Consider the following 15646-nt stretch of genomic DNA (forward strand, 5'->3'; position numbering starts at 1 on the left):
CATGGAATGTCATTCCATTTGTTGTGTCTTCTCTAATTTCTTTCATTAATATTTTATAGTTTTCACTTTACAATTCTTTTTTTAACATTTTTAAGAAATTGAACTAATTAGGGCCTACTGTATAGCACGGGGAACTCTATTCAATACTCTAATGATCTATATGCGAAAATAATCTAAAAAAAGAGTGGATATATGTATATGTATAACTGATTCACTTTGCTGTACAGCAGAAACTAACACAACATTGTAAATCATCTATATGCCAATAAATTTTTTTAAAATATTGAAGTATAGTTAATTTACAATGTTGTGTTAGTTTCAGGTATACAGCAAAGTGATTCATTTATACATACATATATATATATATTCCTTTTCAGATTCTTTTTCATTATAGGTTATTACAAGTTACTGAATATGGTTCCCTGTGTTGTATAGTAGATGATGTATGAGCATTTTACTTATTTATTTTTGTTTTGTTTATTTATATATTTATTTATTTATTCCTGTTTTCTTGAGATATAATAGAATACAGCATGTATAAGTTTACGGTGTACAGAATAATGATTTGACTTACATACATCATGAAATAATTACTACAATAAATTTAGTGAAGATCCATCATCTCATGTAGATACAATAAAATAAAAAGGAAAAATTGTTCTCCTCATGATGAGAACTCTTAGGATTTACTCTCTTAACAACTTCCATATATAACATAGAGCAGTGTTAATTATATTTATCATGGTGTGCATGACATCCCTAGTACTTATTTATCTTATAACTGGAAGTTTGTACCTCTTGACCAGCTTCATCCAATTCCGCCTCCCCCCATTCACTGCCTGTGGTAACCACAAATCTGATCTCTTTTACTATGAACTTGTTTGTTTGTTTGCTTGTTTTTGAAGTAAAATAGACCTACAACACTATGTTTGTTCCCAGTGCACAACATAGTGATTCAATATTTCTATACATTACAAAATGGTCACCACAATAAGTCTAGTTACCTCCTAGACCATAAAAAGATATTACATAGTTATTGGCTATATTCTCTACACTATACCTTTCATACCTGTGACTCATTTATTATGCAACTGGAAATTTGTACCTCCTAATTTCCCTCATCTATTTCTCTCATCCACCCACTCTATCCCCTCTGGCAACCATCTGCTCTCTGTAGCTAAGACTTTTTCTATTTTGTTATGTTTGTTCCTTTGTTTTGTTTTTTAGATTCCACATATAAGTGAAATCATATGGTATTTATATTTCTCTCTCTGACATTTCATTTAGCATAATACCATCTAAGTTCATCTATGTTGTCACAAATGGCAAGATTTCATTCTGTTTTATGGTTGAGTAGTATTCCATTGTATATATATACAAAATCTGCTTTATCCATTCATCTATCAGTGGGACCTTAGGTTGCTTCCATATCTTGGCTATTGTAAATAATGCTGCAATGAACACAGGGGTGCATATATCTTTTCAAATTAGTGTTTTCATTTTCTTTGGATAAATAACCAGGAGTAGAATTTATGGATCATATGGTAGTTCTGTTTTCCATTTTTTGAGGAACTTACATACTATTTTCCATAGTGGCTGCACCAATTTACATTTCCACAAGGGTTCTCTTTTCTCTACATCCTTGCCAACACTTGTTATTTGTTGTCTTTTTGATAACAGTCATTCTAACAAGTGTGAGGTGGTATTTTATTGTGGTCTTGAGTTTCCCTGATGATTAGTGATGTTGATCCTGATGTCATGTGCCTGTTGGCCATCTGTATGTCTTCTTTGGAAAAAAAATGTCTATTCTGGTCCTATGCCCATTTTTTAATTGGCTTGTTTGTTTTTTGATGGTGAGTTATATGACTTCTTTGTATGTTTTGGATATTAACACCTTATCAGACATATTGTTTGAAAATATCTTCTCCCAAACAGTAGATGGTCTTTCCATTTTGTTAGTTCCCCCTGTGTTCATTGCAGCATTATTTACAATATCCAATTTTAGTTTGATGTAGTTCCATTTGTTCATTTGTTTGTTTCTCTTGCTTGAAGCGACAGAGTCAAAAAAATATTGCTAAGACTGATGACAAAGAGTTTACTGCCAATGTTTTCTTCTAGCAGTTTTATGGTTTCAAGTTTTACATTTACATCTTTAATCCATTTTGAGTTTATTTTTTATATGGTGTGAGAAAGTAGTCCAGTTTGATTCTTTTGAACATAGCTGTCCAGCTTTCCCCAACATAATTATTGAAGAGTCTGTCTTTTCTCTATTGTATATTCTTGCCTCCTATATCATAGATTAACTGACCATGTAAGTGTGGGCTCATTTCTGGGCTCTGATTCTGTTCCATGAATCTATGTACCTGTTTCTGTGCTAGTACCATATTGCATTCATGACTGTAGCTTCATAGTACTGTTTGAAATAAGGGAGTGTGATACCTCCAGCTTTGTTCTACTTTTTCAAGATGGATTTGGCTGTTTGGGGTCTTTTGTGTTTCCATACAAGTTTTAGAATTATTTGTCCTACTTCTGTGAAAAATACTTTTCTCCATCCCCTTACTTTCAGGCTAGTGTATCTCCGGATCTGAAGTGAATCTCTTATAAAGAGCATATATATGGGTCTTGTTTTTTTATTCATTCTGTCACTCTATATCTTTTGATTTGCACATTTAGTCTATTTACATTTAACGTAATTATTGATAGGTATGTACTTATTGCCATTTTGTTAATTGTTTTCAGGTTGTTTTATAGTCCTTTTTTGTTCCTTCTTTTGCTCTCTTCTTTTGTTATATGGTGACTATTTTTAGTTTTATTTTTGGATTTCTTTCTCCATTTTGTGTGTGTATATATCATAATTTTTGGTTTGTGGTTACCATGAGGTTTATATATAGCAATCTATATATAGATTATTTATATATGAATGATTATTTTAAGTTGCTGATCTCTTAAGTTCAAATTCTTTTCAACAGCCTTACATTTTTACGCCTCCCTCTAAGTTTACTGTTTTGACATTATATTATTCATCTTTTTCTTTTGTGTATCCCTTCACTACTTATTGTGAATATAGTTGATTTTAGTACCTTTGGCTTTTAACCCTTCTACTAAGTTTATTAGTTGACTTACTACCTTTATTGTATACTTGCCTTTACCAATGAGATTTTTCCTTTCATAATTTTCATACCTCTAGTTTTTGTTCTTTTCTTTTCTGCTTAGAGAAATTCTTTTTCCTTTTACATTTCTTATGAAGCTGGTTTGGTGGTGAACTCTTTTAGCTTTTGCTTGTCTATAAAACTTTTGATCTCTCCATTAAATCTGAATGAAGGTCTTGCTGAATAGAGTATCCTTGTTTGTAGGATTTTTTTGCTTTCATCACTTTAAATATATTGTGCCACTCCCTTCTGGCCTGCTGAGATTCTGTTGAAAAGCCAGCTGACAGTCTTATGGGAGTTCCCTTGCACATAACTTGTTACTTTTCCCTTGCTGCTTTTAAAATTCTCTCTTTATCTTTAATTTTTGCCATTTTAATTACAATGTGTCTTGGTGTGTTCCTCTTTGGGTTGATCCTATTTGGGACTCTCTGTTCTTCTTGGACCTGGATGTCTGTTTCCTTTCTCAACTTAGGGAAGTTTTCAGCTAATATATCTTCATATACATTCTCTGTCTCTTTTTCTCTCTTCTCTTTCAGGGCTCCTTATAATGACAACGTTAGTGCACTTGATGTTGTCCCAGAAGTCTCTTAAACTGTCCTCATTTTTAAAATTCTTTTTTCTTTTTTTCTGTTCAGCTTGAGTGATTTCCATACTCTGTCTTCGAGTTCTCTGACCCATTCTTTGTATCATCTAATCTACTGTTGATTCCTTCTAGTGTATTTTTTTAATTTCATTTATTGTATTCTTCAACTTTGTTTGGTTCTTCTTTATATTTTCTAATTCTTGTCAAACTTCTCTCTGTGTTCATCCATTCTTCTTCCAAGTTTACTGATCATCTTTATGATTATTACCTTGAACTCTTTATTAGGTAGATTGCTTATCTCCACTTTCCACCTCTTCTTCTAAGGTTGTAACCTCTTCCTTTATTTTGAAGCTATTCTTGAGTTATTTCATTTTGCCTGATACTCTGCTTTTATTTCTATGTATTAGGTAAACCTAATGTTAGGTAGGTGGTTACATTTTCAGATTTTGGAGAAGTGGCCTTATGAGGAAGATGTCCTATGGAGCCCTGAAGCACAGTCCTCTCTGTTCAGCAGAGGTATATGCTCTAGGGGTTCCCCTGTGTGGACTGCATAGGCCCTTCTGTTGTTGTGGGACTGACTACTGTGGGTCTCTGATGAGCATGGCTAGTCCTTAGCATGGTTGGTTGTCAGGCCCTGCCTAGTACAGAAGTTACTGGCCACTGATGGGTGGAGCTAAGTCCCAGGGCTGGTGCCAGCTCACTGATTTTTGGGTCTCAATCTTGTTGCAGCTGGTTGTTGGGCTCAGGGGGTCCTGAGGCTGGTGCTAGCCCACTGGTGTGCCAGACTGGAGCCCATGGGGTGCTGCGGATGGTGTCTGCCCATGGGCTGCTCCTTGCTTACTTGTGGGTAGGGCTGGGTTCTGGTATGGTTGACTGTGGTGGCCTAGGAGTCCCAGGGCTGGTGCCTGCCCACTGTTGGGTGAGGCCAAGTCCCAGGACTGGTGCTGGCCTGCTGGTGGGCAGGGCCATGTCCTGGTGTAGCTGGGGCCAGATTCCACCAGCATCTATATCCCCAGGGTGAGACCAAGTTGCCTCCTGCCTCTTCATGAAGCTCTCCAAGATCAGCAAGTGGGTCTGACTCAGGCCCTTTTAAATTACTGCTTCTGCCCTGGGTCTCTGTTGTGTGAGATTTTTGTGTGCACCCTTTAACGTGAAGTCTCTACTTCCTAGAGCCCTCTGGCTCTCCTGAAAGCACACCCCACTGGCCTTCAAATCCAGATTTTCTAGGTGCTCATCTTCCTGGTGCAGGACCTCCAGGCTGGGTTGTTCAATATGGAACTTGGACCCCTCACTCCTGAAGCTCTGCAATTGTGATTATCCTCCTGTTTGCAGGTCTCCTACCTGGCAGTGTGGGTCTTGACTATACTGAGTCTCCATTCCCCCATCCATCTTGTTGTGGTTCCATCTTTATATCTTTAGTTGTAGAAGATCTTTTCTGCTAGTCTTTGGGTTGTCCTCATTGATATTTGCTCTTAAAATGGTTGTAATTTTGGTGTGCTCATGGGAGGAGGTGAGCTCAGAGTCTTCCTCCTCTACCATCTTGGCCAAGTCCAAGCCTATATGAGCCTTTTAATGTGCCACTGAATTCAGTTTCCTGGCATTTTGTTGAGGACTTTTGCATACATATTTGTTACAGCTACTGTCCAGTAGTTTTTCTGTTCTTGTGTTGTCTTTGTCTGACTTTAGTATCAAGGTAAATCTAGCTTAATAAAATGAGTTTGGAACTGTCCTCTCCCTTTCAATTTCTTGAAAGAGTTTGTGAAGCATTGGCATTAAATCCTGTTTAAATGTTTGGTAGAATTCAGTAATGAAGCCATCTAGTCCTGGACTTTTCTTTATTGGAAGGTTTTTGGTTACTGATTCAACCTGTATACTAGTTATCAGTCTGTTCAGACTTTCTATTTCTTCATAATTTAGTTTTGATAAGTTGTATGTTTCTAAGAATTTATCAATTTCTTCTAGGTTATCTAGTTTTTTGATATATAATATATCACAGTAGTCTCTTATGATACTTTTTATTTCTGTGCATCAATCCTAATGTCTCTTGTTTCATTTCTGATTTTATTTATTTGAGTATTCTTTCTTTTCTTCTTAGTCTAGCTAATGGTTTGTCTTTTTCTTATCTTTTCAAAAACCAACTTTTAGTTTTGTCGATTTTTTTCTATTATTTTTTTATTTTCTATTTCATTTAATCTTTGTAACTTCCTTCCTTCTGCTAACTTTGCACTCAGTTTTCTCTTCTTTTTCTAGATCTCTAAGGAGTAGAATTAGGGTTTTTTATGCAATGCCTATCAAAATTCCCATAGCATTTTTTTACATAAATAGAAAAAAACAAATCTATGATTCATATCAAGCACAAAAAACCATCAATAGCTAAATCAATCTTGAGAAAGAAGAATGAAGCTGGAGGTATAACACTTCCTGATTTCAGAATATAGTACAAAGTTACATTGATCAAAACAGTATGGAACTGGGGTAATGACAGACATATGGATCAATGGAATAGAAGAGAGAACTCAGAAATAAATCCAAATGTATACAGTTGACTGATCTTTGACAAGGGTGCTTGACAAGGGAGGGTCCAAGAACACATGATGGGGAAAGGATTGTTTCTTGAACAAATGATGTTGTGAAAATTGGATATCCACATGCAAAAGACTGAAATTAGACCCTTATTTTACACCATACAGAAAAATCAACTCAAAATGAATTAAAGACTTAAATGTAAGACTTGAAACTGTTAAACTCCTAGAAGAAAACATAGAGAAAAAACTTCGTGACATTCGTCTTGGCATGATTTCATGGATGTGACACCAAAAACACAGGCCACAAAGGCAAAAATATACAGATGGAATTATATCAAGCTAAAAATCTTCTTCAAAACAAAGGAAACAATGACAGCATGAAAGGGCAACCTAAAGAATATGAGAAATATTTCCAGGAGTCGTTAAGAGTCATAAAACCATCACAAGCATGCAAATATTGGTTTCTTAGTGTCATTAACGACATTTAACCCATAACTTATTCATGTTTGTTCCAGATATGGAACAGGAAACAATTACTCAGTTACACAGACAAGTAGCTCCAGGATAGGCAACGACATTTGGTCACTGTCAGGGTTTGTCCTCCATGTGAATCTTGGAGGTCTTTCTTCAGCCCCAAAGTGCTTGCACAAGAAACTGTCCTGAGCCTCTGCACCTAATTTCTTCCAATTATAGTCACATTATCTGGCCTAATGAGTTTCTAAAAGTAGTTTTCATTTTATTAAGGGCATGTTTCCAGATGTGTTTTTAAATTAATCAGTGCTAGTAATAAAAGATAACATGACCCTGGGAAAAAAATTTGCAGACCATATATCTGATGAGGTTAATCTCCAAAACATATACATATAAAGAGCTCCTATAACTCATAGAAAAAAAAATACACACAACAACAACAATAAAAAACCCTAATAATCCAATGAACAAATAAGCTGAGAATTTGAACAGATATTTCTCCAAAGATACAAACACCCAAGAGGTATATGAAAAAATAGTCAATGTCACTAATCATCAAGGAAATATGAATCAATCCACAGTGAGATATCACCTGACATCTGTCAGGATGGCTATTATTAAAAAACAAAAGACAACAAGTGTTGATGAGGATGTGGTGAAGTGACAACCCTTGCTTGTTATTGGTGGGAATGCAAAATGGTGCAGCTACTATGGAAAACAGTACAGAGGTTTCCTAAAAATTTTTAAATATAACCACATATGATCTAGTCTCACTTCTGCTATTTATCCAAAAGAATGGAAATCAGGATCTCAAAGAGATATTAGCACTTCTGTATTCATTGCAGCACTATGCACATTAGCCAAGGTGTAGAAACAACCTAAATATTCACCTGCAGATTAATGGATAATGAAAATGTGGTAGAAACCACTTAAATATTCATCTGCAGATGAATGGATAATGACAGTATGGTGTATGTGGTGGAATACTATTCAGCCTTAAAAAGAAAGAAATTCTGAAATATGTGACAACATAGATGAACCTCATGGGCATTATGCTAAGGGAAATAAACCAGTCACAAAAGACAGATCCTGCACAGTTCCACTTATGTGAGGTATCTAAAATAGTCAAATTCATAAAATCAGAGAGTGAAATGGTGGTTGCCAGGGGCTAGGGAGAGAGAGAAGTAGAGAGTTACTAGTCAGTGGGTGTAAGTTAAGCAACATGAATTAGTTCTAGAGATCTGCTCTACAACATTGTACCAATAATCAACAATATTATATTGTAGGCTTAAGATTTTTATTAAGAGGGTAATGTCATATTAAATGTTCTTACCACAATAAAATAAAATGTTAAAAAGAGAAATAATATTATACAAATTATAAGAAATTTAAAATGGAATAATCCAATAATTTTGAAAGGAAATAACTGAAATCAAAGAATTCCCCTGCCAAAAAAATCCATAGATCTGGATGGCTATCAAGGAATAGAAATCTCTATCTTATATATGTTTCTAAAAAGAGAAATACTGTATGACTAAGCTCTTTGAGTGTTAATTTCAAAACCTTAATTTGAAACTTTTATTTCAAAGCAAGGAAAGATGATTTAAAAAAAATCAAAGTATAGTCCTGTTTTACTTATAAAGCAGCAAAAATTCCCAGAATGGTTTAGCATTTGCAAATCTGTCAATGTAATTTATCATGTTAATGAATCACTTCGGAAAGTTCATGTCACTATCTCAACAGGTACAAAAACATTACTTCTTACGTTCAACAACCTATATATGTTAAAACCACAGAGACTGGAAATAATGAAACATCTCCTAAACTTGATAATATGCTTAAAGACCAAACACTACAGCAAATATCATATTTAGAGAAATTTTAGACATAGTTTTTAAATTTAGGAGTGTTTTAAAGCAAAAATGTCATTATGTGCAAGGGAGATTGTTATCTATGTGGAAAATCATTAGATTAACAGAAAATCTTTGAGTTAATAAAGAGTTTAGCAAGATTTCCAGCTACAGGTTAAGTCACAAAATCCATAACAGTTCCTAAACCACTAATAACAAGTTAGAAGATTTCATTTAAAAAATAAGATACCATTAATTATAGCACACAAATAAAAAGTATCAAAGAATTAACTTAGCAAAAGTTCCACAAAACCTACAGAGAGAAAATTTTTAAACTTTCCTAAAAGACATTCAGAAAGACTTGAATAAACAGATAACATATTTATAGGTGGAGTAAATTACACTAAAGATACAAAACTTCCAAAATTAATCTATAAATTCAACATAGGACTAAGCAAAATTACAGCTGTATTTTTTAAAGAACTTAATAAACTTATTTCTTGATACATGTGTATGTTTGTGTACCCCTGAATTGAAATATCAAGTTAAAAAAGAAAAAAGGGAAACCTCTCCCTACCACATTTTAACACCTAACACAGACCACAGTAATAAAAACTATGCATCCATGAAAAAAAAATTAAACAATGGAACAAAAGTTCCACCTGAGAGAGCTGGAAACAGATCTCATCAGTAAGGAAAGGATAGATCGTATAGTAGCTGATGTTAGGAAATCTGGATCATTATATGATGAAAATTAACACTATATTATCAAGTCTACATTATGTATAAAGGTTTAGAGGCCTAAATATAAAATATAAAAATATAAAGTTAATAAATATGATTATATTTTTGTGAATTTAGGTGGATGAGGACTTCTTAAATAAGACCCCAAACTCAAAAGTAGGTAAAAAAGTGGTGGAGTTAACAACATTAAAGCATTAAAGACCCCTGTTCTTTTAATGATATAACTGAGAAATTTAATGGAGTGAGGCCAAATAGGGAGAAGTAATCAATATCTAGTATTTACAGAATCTATGATATTCTACAATTTCTACAAATACAGTCCACCTACCCAAAGTCACATGAAGATGTAGACAAGAACTTCACAGAAGGGGAGTGCATAACAAAACAGGCTAATACTTATTAATAATCAGAAAAAGCACACCCCAAATCAGAGTAGCCATTCAACTGGTGACAGTGGGAGGGGTGAATAGACAGTGAATGAATAGGAACATTCCAAGACAGTAATATTAATATAACCTCAATTGAAATTACTAATTCATGAAATTGGATATATAAATAAAATTTTCCCACAGTTTTAAAATGATAATTGCTGCTACAAAATGGATGATTTAATATGGAAGGGTAAGTCTTAAGTTTGAAGTATAGACAATGACAGCAAAAATCACACATCTGCCAATTACCTGTGTTCATTAAGGTGTGTGGTTCATTAGGGTGTCCATGCCAGGCTGTCTCAGCTGGGATGTGCTTTCAAGCACATTCTCAGACCTAGAGTTATAAAGACTGAGATTATACATAAGATGAATACAACCCAAACACTTCCCCTAATGGCGGTATATTGTAAGAGCATGCTATCAATAAAAAATTGGGAGATTAAAACTCTCTTGACAGATCAAAATAGTTTTTCTTTTTTGAATTTTATTTAATTTATTTTTTTACACAGCAGGTCCTTATTAGTCATCAATTTTATACACATCAGTCTATACATGTCAATCCCAATCTCCCAAATCATCATACCACACCCTCACCTCCCCACCACTTTCCCCCCTTGGTGTCCATACGTTTGTTCTCTACATCTGTGTCTCAATTTTTGCCCTGCAAACCAGTTCATCTGTACCATTTTTCTAGGTTCCACATATATACACTAACATACGATATCTGTTTTTCTCTTTCTGACTTACTTCACTCTGTATGACAGTCTCTAGATCCATCCATGTCTCTGTAAATGACCCAATTTTGTTCCTTTTTATGGCTGAGTAATATTCCACTGTATATATGTACCACATGTTCTTTAACCATTCGTCTGTCGATGGGCTTGTAGGTTGCTTCCATGACATAGCTATTGTAAATAATGCTTCAATGAACATTGGGGTGCATGTGTCTTTTTGAATTATGGTTTTCTCTGGGTATATGCCAAGTAATGGGATGGCTGGAACATATGCCAAGTAATGGGATGGCTGGAACATATGGTAATTCAATTTTTAGTTTTTTAAGGAACCTCCATACTGTTCTCCATAGTGGCTGTATCAATTTACGTTCCCACCAACAATGCAAGAGGGTTCCCTTTTCTCCACACCCTCTCCAGGATTTGTTGTTTGTAGATTTTCTGATGATGCCCATTCTGACTGGTGTGAGGTGATACCTCATTGTAGTTTTGATTTGCATTTCTCTAATAATTAGTGATGTTGAGCAGCTTTTCATGTGCTTCTTGGCCATCTCTATGTCTTCTTTAGAGAAATGTTTATTTAGGTCTTCTGCCCAATTTGGGGTTGGTTGTTTTTTTAATATTGAGTTACATGAGCTGTTTATATATTCTGGAGATTAATCCTTTGTCCGTTGATTCATTTGGAAATATTTTCTCCCATTCTGAGGGTTGTCTTTTCATCTTGTTTATGATTTCCTTTGCTGTGAAAAAGCTTTCAAGTTTCATTAGGTCCCATTTATTTCTTTTTTGTTTTATTTCTATTACTCTAGGAGGTGTGTCAGAAAAGATCTTGCTGTGATTTATGTCAAAGAATGTTCTTCCTATGTTTTCCTCTAAGAGGTTTATCGTGTCTGGTCTTACATTAGAGAATCCATTTTGAATTTATTTTTTTGTGTGGTGTTAAGGAGTGTTTTCATTTCATTCTTTTACATGTAGCTCTCCAGTTTTCCCAGCAACACTTATTGAAGAGACTGTCTTTTCTCCATTGTGTATCCTTGCCTCCTTTGTCATAGATTAGTTGACAATAGGTGCATGGGTTTATCTCTGGGCTTTCTATCTTGTTCCATAGATCCATGTTTCTGTTTATGTGCCAGTACCATATTGTCTTGATTACTGTAGCTTTATAGTACAGTCTGAAGTCAGGGAGACTGATCCCTTCAGCTCTGTTTTTTTCCCTCAAGACTGTTTTGGCTATTCGGGGTCTTCTGTGTCTCCAAACAAATTTTAAGATTTTTTGTTCTAGTTCTGTAAAAAATGCCATTGGTAATTTGATAGGGATTGCATTGAATCTGTAGATTGCTTTGCGTAGTATAGACATTTTCACAATATTGCTTCTTCCAATCCAAGAACATGGTATATCTCTCCATCTGTTGGTATCACCTTTAATTTCTTTCATCAGTGTCTTATAGTTTTCTGCATACAGGTCTTTTGTCTCCTTAGGTAGGTTTATTCCTAGGTATTTTATCCTTTTCCTTGTAATGGTAAATGGGAGTGTTTCCTTAATTTCTCTTTCAGATTTTTCATCAGTGGTGTATAGGAATCCAAGAGATTTCTGTGCATCAATTTTGTATCCTGCAACTTTACCAAATTCATTGATTAGCTCTAGTAGTTTTCTGGTGGCATCTTTAGGATTCTCTTTGTATAGTATCATGTCATCTGCAAACAGTGACAGTTTTCCTTCTTATTTTCCAATTTGTATTCCTTTTATTTCTATTTCTTCTCTGATTGCCATGGCTAGGACTTCCAAACTAGTTTTCCTTCTTCTTTTCCAATTTGTATTCCTTTTATTTCTTTTTCTTCTCTGATTGCCGTGGCTAGGACTTCCAAAACTATGTTGAATAATAGTGGTGAGAGTGGGCAACCTTGTCTTCTTCCTGATCTTAGAAGAAATGTTTTCAGTTTTTCACCATTGAGAATGATGTTTGCTGTCTGTTTGTCGTATATTGCCTCTATTATGTTGAGGTTGTTTCCCTCTATGCCCACTGTCTGGGGAGTTTTTATCATAAATCGGTGTTGATTTTGTCAAAAGCTTTCTCTGCATCTATTGAGATGATCATATGGTTTTTATTCTTCAATTTGTTAATATGGTGTATCACATTGATTAATTTAGGTATATTGAAGAATCCTTGCATCTGTGGGATAAATCCCACTTGATCATGGTGTATGATCATTTTAATGTGTTGTTGGATTCTGTTTGCTAGTATTTTGCTGAGGATTGTTGCATCTATATTCATCAGTGATATTGGTTTGTAATTTTCTTTTTTTGTATTATCTTTGTCTGGTTTTGGTATGAGGGTGATGGTGAACTCATAGAATGAGTTTGGGAGTGTTCCTTCCTCCACAAATTTTTGGAAGAGTTTCAGAAGGATGGGTGTTATCTCTTCTCTAAATGTTTGATAGAATTCACCTGTGAAACCAAATGGTCCTGGACTTTTGTTTGTTGGAAGATTTTTAATCACAGTTTCAATTTCATTACTTGTGATTGGTCTGTTCATCTTTTCTATTTTTTCATGGTTCAGTCTTGGAAGGTTATATCTTTCTAAGACTTTCTCCATTTCTTCCAGGTTGTCCATTTTATTGGCATAGAGTTGCTTGTAGTAGCCTCTTAGGATGCTTTGTATTTCTACGGTGTCTGTTGTAACTTCTCCTTTTTCATTTCTAATTTTATTGATTTCAGTCCTCTCCCTCTTTTTCTTTTTTCTTTTTTTTTTACATCTTTATTGGAGTATAATTGCTTTACAATGGTGTGTTACTTTCTGATTTATAACAAAGTGAATCAGTTATACATATACATATGTTCCCATATCTCCTCCCTCTTGCGTCTCCCACTCTTCCACCCATCCAGGTGGTCATAAAGCACCGAGCTGGTCTTCCTGTGCTATGCGGCTGCTTCCGACTAGCTATCTATTCTACATTTGGTAGTGTATATATGTCCATGCCACTCTCTCACTTTGTCACAGCTTACCATTCCCCCTCCCCATATCCTCAAGTCTGTTCTCTAGTAGGTCTGTGTCTTTATTCCCGTCTTACCCCTAGGTTCTTCATGACATTTTTTCCCTTATATTCCATATATATATGTTAGCATATGGTATTTGTCTTTCTCCTTCTGACTTACTTCACTCTGCATGACAGACTCTATTTCCATCCACCTCACTACAAATTACTCAATTTCATTTCTTTTTATGGCTGAGTAATATTCCATTGTATATATGTGCCACATCTTCTTTATCCATTCATCTGATGATGGACACTTATGTTGTTTCCATCTCGTGGTTATTGTAAATAGAGCTGCAATAAACATTTTGGTACATGACTCTTTTTGAATTATGGTTTTCTCAGGGTATATGACCAGTAGTGGGACTGCTGGGTCTTATGGTAGTTCTATTTGTAGTTTTTTAAGGAACCTCCATACTGTTCTCCATAGTGGCTGTACCAATTCACATTCCCACCAGCAGTACAAGAGTTTTCCCTTTTTTCCCCACCCTCTCCAGCATTTATTGTTTCTAGATTTGTTGATGATGGCCATTCTGACAGGTGTGAGATGATATCTCATTGTAGTTTTGATTTGCATTTCTCTAATGATTAATGATGTTCAGTATTCTTTCATGTGTTTGTTGACAATCGGTATATCATCTCTGGAGAAATATCTACTCAGGTCTTCTGCCCACTTTTGCATTGGGTTGTTTGTTTTTTTTGTTATTGAGCTGCATAAGCTGCTTATAATTTTGGAGATTAATCCTTTTTCAGTTGCCTCATTTGCAAATATTTTCTCCCATTGTGAGGGTTGTCTTTTGGTCTTGTTTATGGTTTCCTTTGCTGTGCAAAAGTGAAGTTTCATTAGGTCCCATTTGTTTATTTTTGTTTTTATTTCCATTTCTCTAGGAGGTGGGTCAAAAAGGATCTTGCTGTGATTTATGTTATAGAGTGTTCTGCCTATGTTTTCCTCTAAGAGTCTGATAGTTTCTGGCCTTACATTTAGGTCTTTAATCCATTTTGAGCTTATTTTTGTGTATTGTGTTACGGAGTGTTCTAATCTCATAATTTTACATGTACCTGTCCAGTTTTACCAGCACCACTTATTGAAGAGGCTGTCCTTTCTGCACTGTACATTCCTGTCTCCTTTATGAAAGATAAGGTGATCATATGTGTGTCGGTTTATCTCTGGGCTTTCTATCCTGTTCCATTGATCTATATTTCTGTTTCTGTTCCAGTACCATATTCTCTTGATTACTGTTGCTTTGTAGTATAATCTGAAGTCAGGGAGCCTGATTCCTCCAGCTCTGTTTTTCCTTCTCAAGATTGCTTTGACTATTCGGAGTCTTCTGTGTTTCCATACATATTTTGAAATTTTTTGTTCTACTTCTGTGAAAAATGCCAGTGGTAGTTTGATAGTGATTGCATTGAATCTGTAGATAGCTTTGGGTAGTAGAGTCATTTTAACAATGTTGATTCTTCCAATCCAAGAACATGGTAGATTTCTCCATCTGTTTGTGTCATCTTTAATTTCTTTATTCAGTGTCTTATAATTTTCTGCATACAGGTCTTTTGTCTCCTTAGGTAGGTTTATTCCTAGATATTTTATTCTTTTTGTTGCAGTGGTAAATGGGAGTGTTTTCTTGATTTCACTTTCAGATTTTTCATCATTAGTGTATAGGAATGCCAGAGATTTCTGTGCATTAATTTTGTATCCTGCTACTTTACCAAATTCATTGATTAGCTCTAGTAGTTTTCTGGTAGCATCTTTAGGATTCTCTATGTATAGTATCATGTCATCTGCAAACAGTGACAGCTTTACTTCTTCTTTTCTGATTTGGATTCCTTTTATTTCCTTTTCTTCTCTGATTGCTGTGGCTAAAGCTTCTAAAACTATGTTGAATAAGAATGGTGAGAGTGGGCAACCTTGTCTTTTTCCTGATCTTAGTGGAAATTCTTTCAGTTTTTCACCATTGAGGATGATGTTTGCTGTGGGCTTGTCATATATGGCCCTTATTATGTTGAGGAAAGTTCCCTCTATGCCTACTTTCTGGAGGGTTTTTATCATAAATGGGTGTTGAATTTTGTCGAAAGCTTTCTCTGCATCTATTGAGATGATCATATGGTTTTTCTCCTTCAATTTGTTAATA

At 34.9% G+C, this 15646-nt stretch overlaps 1 long non-coding RNA gene across 1 annotated transcript in view; it reads right to left on the reverse strand.

Annotated features, from left to right (window-relative positions):
• The window catches only part of LOC112393261 (uncharacterized), a 46720-nt gene that overhangs the window by 1983 nt on the left and 29091 nt on the right, over positions 1-15646 (reverse strand). The window contains exon 2 of the long non-coding RNA XR_003001871.1: positions 10003-10087. This is a non-coding gene — a long non-coding RNA (uncharacterized LOC112393261). The remainder of the gene's footprint in view (positions 1-10002; positions 10088-15646) is intronic.

This window comes from Neophocaena asiaeorientalis, unplaced genomic scaffold (assembly GCF_003031525.2).
Source record: "Neophocaena asiaeorientalis asiaeorientalis breed wild unplaced genomic scaffold, Neophocaena_asiaeorientalis_V1.1 scaffold136, whole genome shotgun sequence".
Classification (NCBI taxonomy): domain Eukaryota; kingdom Metazoa; phylum Chordata; class Mammalia; order Artiodactyla; family Phocoenidae; genus Neophocaena; species Neophocaena asiaeorientalis.